The sequence below is a fragment of the Desmodus rotundus genome, chromosome 1, assembly GCF_022682495.2.
Source record: "Desmodus rotundus isolate HL8 chromosome 1, HLdesRot8A.1, whole genome shotgun sequence".
In the NCBI taxonomy this organism is placed as follows: Eukaryota; Metazoa; Chordata; class Mammalia; order Chiroptera; family Phyllostomidae; genus Desmodus; species Desmodus rotundus.
Window position 1 is genome coordinate 166,268,379 of NC_071387.1, and position 5,845 is coordinate 166,274,223.

The 5,845-nt window shown below is 44.4% G+C and overlaps 1 long non-coding RNA gene across 1 annotated transcript; it reads left to right on the forward strand.

Annotated features, from left to right (window-relative positions):
* Window positions 1-1,959: 1,959 nt before the first annotated feature.
* LOC123480091 (uncharacterized) lies at window positions 1,960-2,971 on the forward strand. The gene is made up of 3 exons (XR_006655954.3): window positions 1,960-2,407; window positions 2,697-2,757; window positions 2,850-2,971. It is a non-coding gene; the product is annotated as an uncharacterized lncRNA (long non-coding RNA).
* The last annotated feature ends 2,874 nt before the right edge of the window (window positions 2,972-5,845 follow it).

Genomic DNA, 5,845 nt, shown 5'->3' on the forward strand with positions numbered 1-5,845 from the left:
ACTGCGCGCCCCGCCCTGACTCCTCCCTGCCCCGACTCCGCCCCCTAGGCGGGTGGGACCCAGGAGACTGCCCGACCCCTGCAGACACCACCCCTCCCGTTTCCACCCAGCCGTAAGGCGGAGCACTGCGGCTTGAGTTCAGGTCCTAGCCCCTGTTTGCACTGCCTCAGGGAAACTGCAGAACTCGAGCCACGAAACACCCCGTTTACCCCACCTCCCCGCAAACACCAGATCACTGAGGTGGTGATTTCGTTTATTTGTCCCTAAATCTAGGCTTTGCTATAATGCCAATTCAGCTTTAATTAATAGAACTCCCCAGGGCAGAGTTTGAACAGGTGGGAGGTTGTAAAATCATGAGGAAGATACTCCATGAGCGATTATCTTGGGGGCAGGCAGGGGGTGGGGGCAACGGGTGGAGGACTTTTTAGAACTTCGAAAGGACACCGTGGACCAAATTAATAGGCAGATGGTACAAAAAGGGGAATATATTTGTAATGAGGGATTAACACTGTCAGTATAATTTTCAAAGAAGTTAACATGACGCTATTACAAAATAGAATGAAAACCTGTCCATTTTATTCAACTCATTAATTAGGCAATTATTATAATAAGTGTGGTTTAAAGGCAATTTAATAAAGCACAGTTAGAATAAGATGGCTAAATAGTTCAAAATTCTGTCGTTTGCGGAGTGACTCAGCCCTAAGTATCTGAGCCTGGGCACTCCCATCCCCACTCCAGAAAAAAATTCTGTTTATAATGAACTCCCAAGGGCAACTTAAATATTTATGTGTGATAGGCCTTTCTGTATATAAATTTGGAGATAAGTAGCAGATTTACAAGCAAGAAGAAGCAATGTCATTGAATCAAATGCAACAGGGATTCAAAAGTTCTCTCTTTCCATCTTTCCTCTTCCCCCTTTCCCCTCCCTCCTTCCCTTTCCTTTCCTCTCCTCTCCATATATATCTCTATCTTTCAACTCAGGTTTTTTGTTTGTTTGTTTGGTTGGTTGGTTTTGGTTTTGGTTTTGTATTGGCTTCATTCTCAGACAGGCTCTTCTTCATTGTGATATTCTGGGTATCAAGGGCAACCCCTCAAGAAAGCTCTGTTCCTCACTGCTCCCTGTTGGTCCTAGTAAAGGATGGTAACTCACAAGCTGGATTTCACACCCACCCTTAAGCTGGAGCTAGAGAAGTCACATGACCAACATGAACTAGAGATCCCAGTTTTCCCAAAAGAAGAGCGTTGTTTCCCAAGAAAGAGAAAGGGGGGTTAGGCCAAAACCACAGATCTACTACAGTTATTATTCTGAAAATGTTGGTGAAAAGCTGCCAGATAAGACTTCAGAGAAACTTTATGGGGCATGCTTCAAGTTCCATAAAGCCAGCCTCAGTGTCACACTATTCTCTGCTCTTCATGTAATTAACATCAATTTTATTTGCAGTACCCTTTCTGCCAGTTTTTTACTATTAATTGAAGGCTAACACAGCTCAGTGTTTCCAAGATTCGATCTCCAGTTCATATTGTTGAAATTGCCATGTTAATGACGACTTCACCTTGTGTGTCAGTTACCTACTGCTGTGGAAAAGATTACTCCCAAACTAGGAGCTTAAAACAACAACCAATAGTAAATTATAAGATAATCAACGTCACAGTTTCTGTGGATCAGGGATTCAGGAGTCTTAGCTGGGTGATTCTGACGCAGTCTCTCAAGAGGTTGTGTAATGGGGTACAGTGTGGGAGTCCTGGAAAACAGCAGAGCATATTCCCCACAAAACTTAACTGGGGGGAAGGAAGGAGTGGATGATACTTTGTGTAACATTGGCAAGCTAATAGCTGTGCCGCTGCCCCGGGCAAAGGTGTATGTGACTTTAAGTGTCTAGTGACTCATGACAGAGCCAGGGGAGGTGGATGCCCCTGTGTCACAGAGAGCTCTTGCCCTGACTAAAGATGGCAGCCAGAAGAAGGTAAAAGATACTGGGGAACTGGCAAAAGTAGCACATCATAAGAGGGGCCGTATATGAGGTCACATAGGAAGTTCTGGGCTACCAAGCATTTAAAATGAGGGCGGGCTGAAAGAGAAGGGGATTCCACCATGAGGTCTGAAAGAGAGGAGGAAGCTCTGCAGGAGGAAAGGGTGTAAGGGCAGAGCTGATGGAGCTGTGTGGCGACCTGCCTAACGGAGCATGGATCCATGGGAGATGCTTAGAGCTGAACTGTGACTGGGAACGCTGAGTCGCAGACTTCTGCTTCTCTGAAGCATTTATGGAAAAGCCACTCTCTTGGGAGGTGTGCCTCCCTGGACTCCACCATGACCCAGGACAACATGGCACATGTTTCCCTGACACTGCACAGAGGCTGAGAACAGCGCACCCCAGATCCTGAAGAGGAGAGCCGCTGTGAGAGGAAGGTGACTCTGAAACCCACAAGGGCACATTCCAGAGGGGTGGGGACCTGTTTGTGTAGCCGGCTTAAGAACAGATAAGGACATGCGGAACTTCTGGGCATGGTTTTGGCTTGTAGTCTTCTGGGGAGCAGGGGAGGTGCTGGGTCTTGTGGGAGAGGAGGGCTCTGAGCAGGAGTGTTGTAGGCTCCCTGAGGTTGGACCCCTGTAAGTAAAGACCTGTTTCCTTCAACACTAATTGTTGGGTCACGTATCAAGGTGCCACATGGCTGAGCCCCAGTTTGCTTGTTTACAGTGCCAGTCATCTGAAGGATTTTTTTGAAAGCTTGGCTGATGCTGGAGGATCGGATACTAAGGTAACTTCTATCCCTGTTGGCAAGAGATCTGAGTTTTTTTGCTGGCTGTTGGCTGAATCCCTCAGTTACTTGCCATATGTGCCTCTCTACAGAACTTCCTGTGCATACTCACAACAAGGCGGCTGGCTTCCCTGGGAGAGAGAGAACAGAGCCCACACACAGAGGAAGAGGCCGGGATGTCTTTATCACTTAATCTTGTTAGTGACACTTCTGCCTTTTATCCATTAAAAAGAGTTACTAAATACAGCCCACATTCAAGGGGAGGAAAATTAGGCTTCACCTTTTGAAGGGAAGAGTCCACTCTCTGACCACAAATTATTTTTATTATTCCCACATGCAAAATACATTCCCTTCCTCTCAAGAACCCCAAAGTCTCATCTCTTTAGAACATTGGCTTGAGATCCGGAATGTTGGCATCTAAATTAGCTCTTGGTATGCATGAGGCTCCTTGGAAATATCCTTAAATATCCTCCAATAAAGTTCTCCAAATGTGAAGACCTGTGAATAAAGAGACAAGTTGCCTGCCCCCGTGCATGTAAAATATGACGTGGGACAGACATAGGATAACCACTACAGTCCGCTCTATTCAAAAGGGGTGTGGAAGGGTCTGCAGCAATTCCAGAATCTAGCCAGGCAAATGTTGGAAGGTCCTTGATTAGGTTACAAAGCCTGAAAATAATCTCGATGGCTCTCTGGGCTTTTGGTTCTGCCTTCTGATTCCTCTTTCTTTTTTCATGAAAAGTAATACGTGTTTGCAGCTGAGTAGATTTCTCAGTCTGCTTTCTACTTGTAGGATTTGGGGGATGCAAAGACCTTTTTTAATTTGGTACCATCCCAATCCCTTTCAGTTCAAACTAGCAGTGTTTCTGCTAATATAATTCTGACGAAAACTGTTGACTTCACTAAGGTTCATGCCACCACACAAAAACCACACTGACCAGTCTCTTCAAGGTATCTCGGGCTTCTGTGAAGGGATGACACCTTTAGACACCCTTCAGTTTAAGTGAAAGGATCTGTCAGGCACACCCTGAAAATACTCCGTTGACCTGTCTCACTGACGATACTCTGAGACATCGCAATAGATCTTCCTGGGGTCTTAAGGGATTTTACACTCACAACCTTGGTTTCATGTTTAGACGATGTTTTCCTGAGAATGCCTGCACTTGATCTTTGCCTGAAAGCCAAGTCTTCATTTTAGTGTCATTCGCTGCCTAGAGAGTCTGGAACTTTTTAAAAACAATCAAGTCATGGCTCCTTTATGTTTAACAGCCCTTCCTTTTGCTGATCTTGCTCCTTTCACGTTTTAATAGAGCAGAAGGATGAAGCCAGGAGGCACCCTGACGTGCTAGCTGGAAATCCCAGTTGGACCACCCGTTGATTAGGTGGGCACAGCCTCTACTTTCCGCATTGCTGCAGGCCGTTGTGTGGCTAACATTTCTGCCGGGACACAATAGGGATCTGTGTCCTCTGGGTTCCAGTAAGATTTTCCTCACTGTCCTTTACGTGAGCTTCCTCAAGTCTGTGCTTCTGCAGCTTTCAAGGCACTTGATGCTTTCACTAACCCTGTCTTCAGAGTCTGTCCAGCTTCTGTCTATTGCCTGATGCCAAAGTCACAGCCACTTTGCAGGTGTTTGGTATAGCAGCACCCCACTTCCGGGTATCAAAATTGGTATTCATTATCTGTTGCTGTGTAACAATTGACAAAAACTTAAAGGAGGTGTACAATTAAAATTTTGATAGGGAGCACCAAATTTCCCTCCGAAACGGGTAAACGTGTATGAGTGTCCATTCCTCATAACTCATCTCAATATTAATTATTAATCTTTCTCAGTTTGCTAGGGTGTCTTAATTTGTACTGAGTTATTTCTGAGGTCAAATAAAATGACCATTTTATATCTTCTAGTGAGAGCCTCTTTATATCTTTTGGGTTGCTTTCTCTCTCTAATAGTTTGTTATGGGTGATTTTTAAATTATAGATAGTAATCTGTCCTGTACATTGCAAATATTTTCTCTTAGGCCTTCAGCTTTCTTTTATCTTTATTTACATGGTTTTTTGTCTTACAGTGGATTTCACTTCTTTTGAGACCTAATTTATCAATCTTCCTTTTATGGCTTTAGGATTTGTCTTGATTAGGATTCAAATATAATAAAAACTCTCCCTTTAATCTAATCCTTGTATAGTTTTGTTTCTGAGTTGCACGCTGTACTCCAGCTGATGTTTACTTGTGTGCATAGTTACGGTAAGGCTGTGAGGAAAGAGTGGAGTTAGGAAACGTATAAAATGGAGTCACTGTGGGCAACACTGTGAAGGTTGGGGCATAGGGAAGGACTCTGTTGTTGCTCTAACTAGCCCAGGAACTTAAACTTTTTGAACTTTCCAGCCCTGTGTCATTGCCTGGATATACATCTGGACAAACACTACATCTCAGATAACCCTGATTAACGCCAGGAAGGACTCATGTATCCAAACCACCTAACATCCACCTGACATGCATTACCCAGACCGCCAGCCATGACCAGACCCCCTGGCTGTCATTCTCTGGACCACCTGGCATCCACCTTCCAGACTGCTGACATCTGACAGACAACCGTCCCAGACCAATTCATTTTAACAAGTGTCAGAATAATATTTTCTTTAACACACTTATTTAGACAATATTTGTGAGAGGAAACAGAGTGTTTAGGAAATTTATCTTATTTATACCTCAGGCTTATAGATAGATAATTGATCAGTCATTCAAGAGTTAGTTACAGGGAACAAAATCTACTCTAGCTGTTTTTGGCAGAAATGAATTAACTGCAGGGTAAGGACCAAAGAACCTGACTCTTGGGTGAAATTCCTGGAGCAAGTGCCCCTTTCGTGACCCGGAAACCGTATGCTGAACAGAGAAGCCTATACTTATAGCTGCTCACTGTGGAGGCACACCAGTTCAGCTCCGATCCGCACCAGTAAAAGGGACACCTCATCCCCTATCTCTGTCAGTACTTAACTCACTTCTGAATTCAAGTGTTAAGTAACCACATCTATTTAAGAAACCAAAAAACCTGCAATCCCAGCAGTAAGGGATTCTGGGAAATGTAGCTTTCA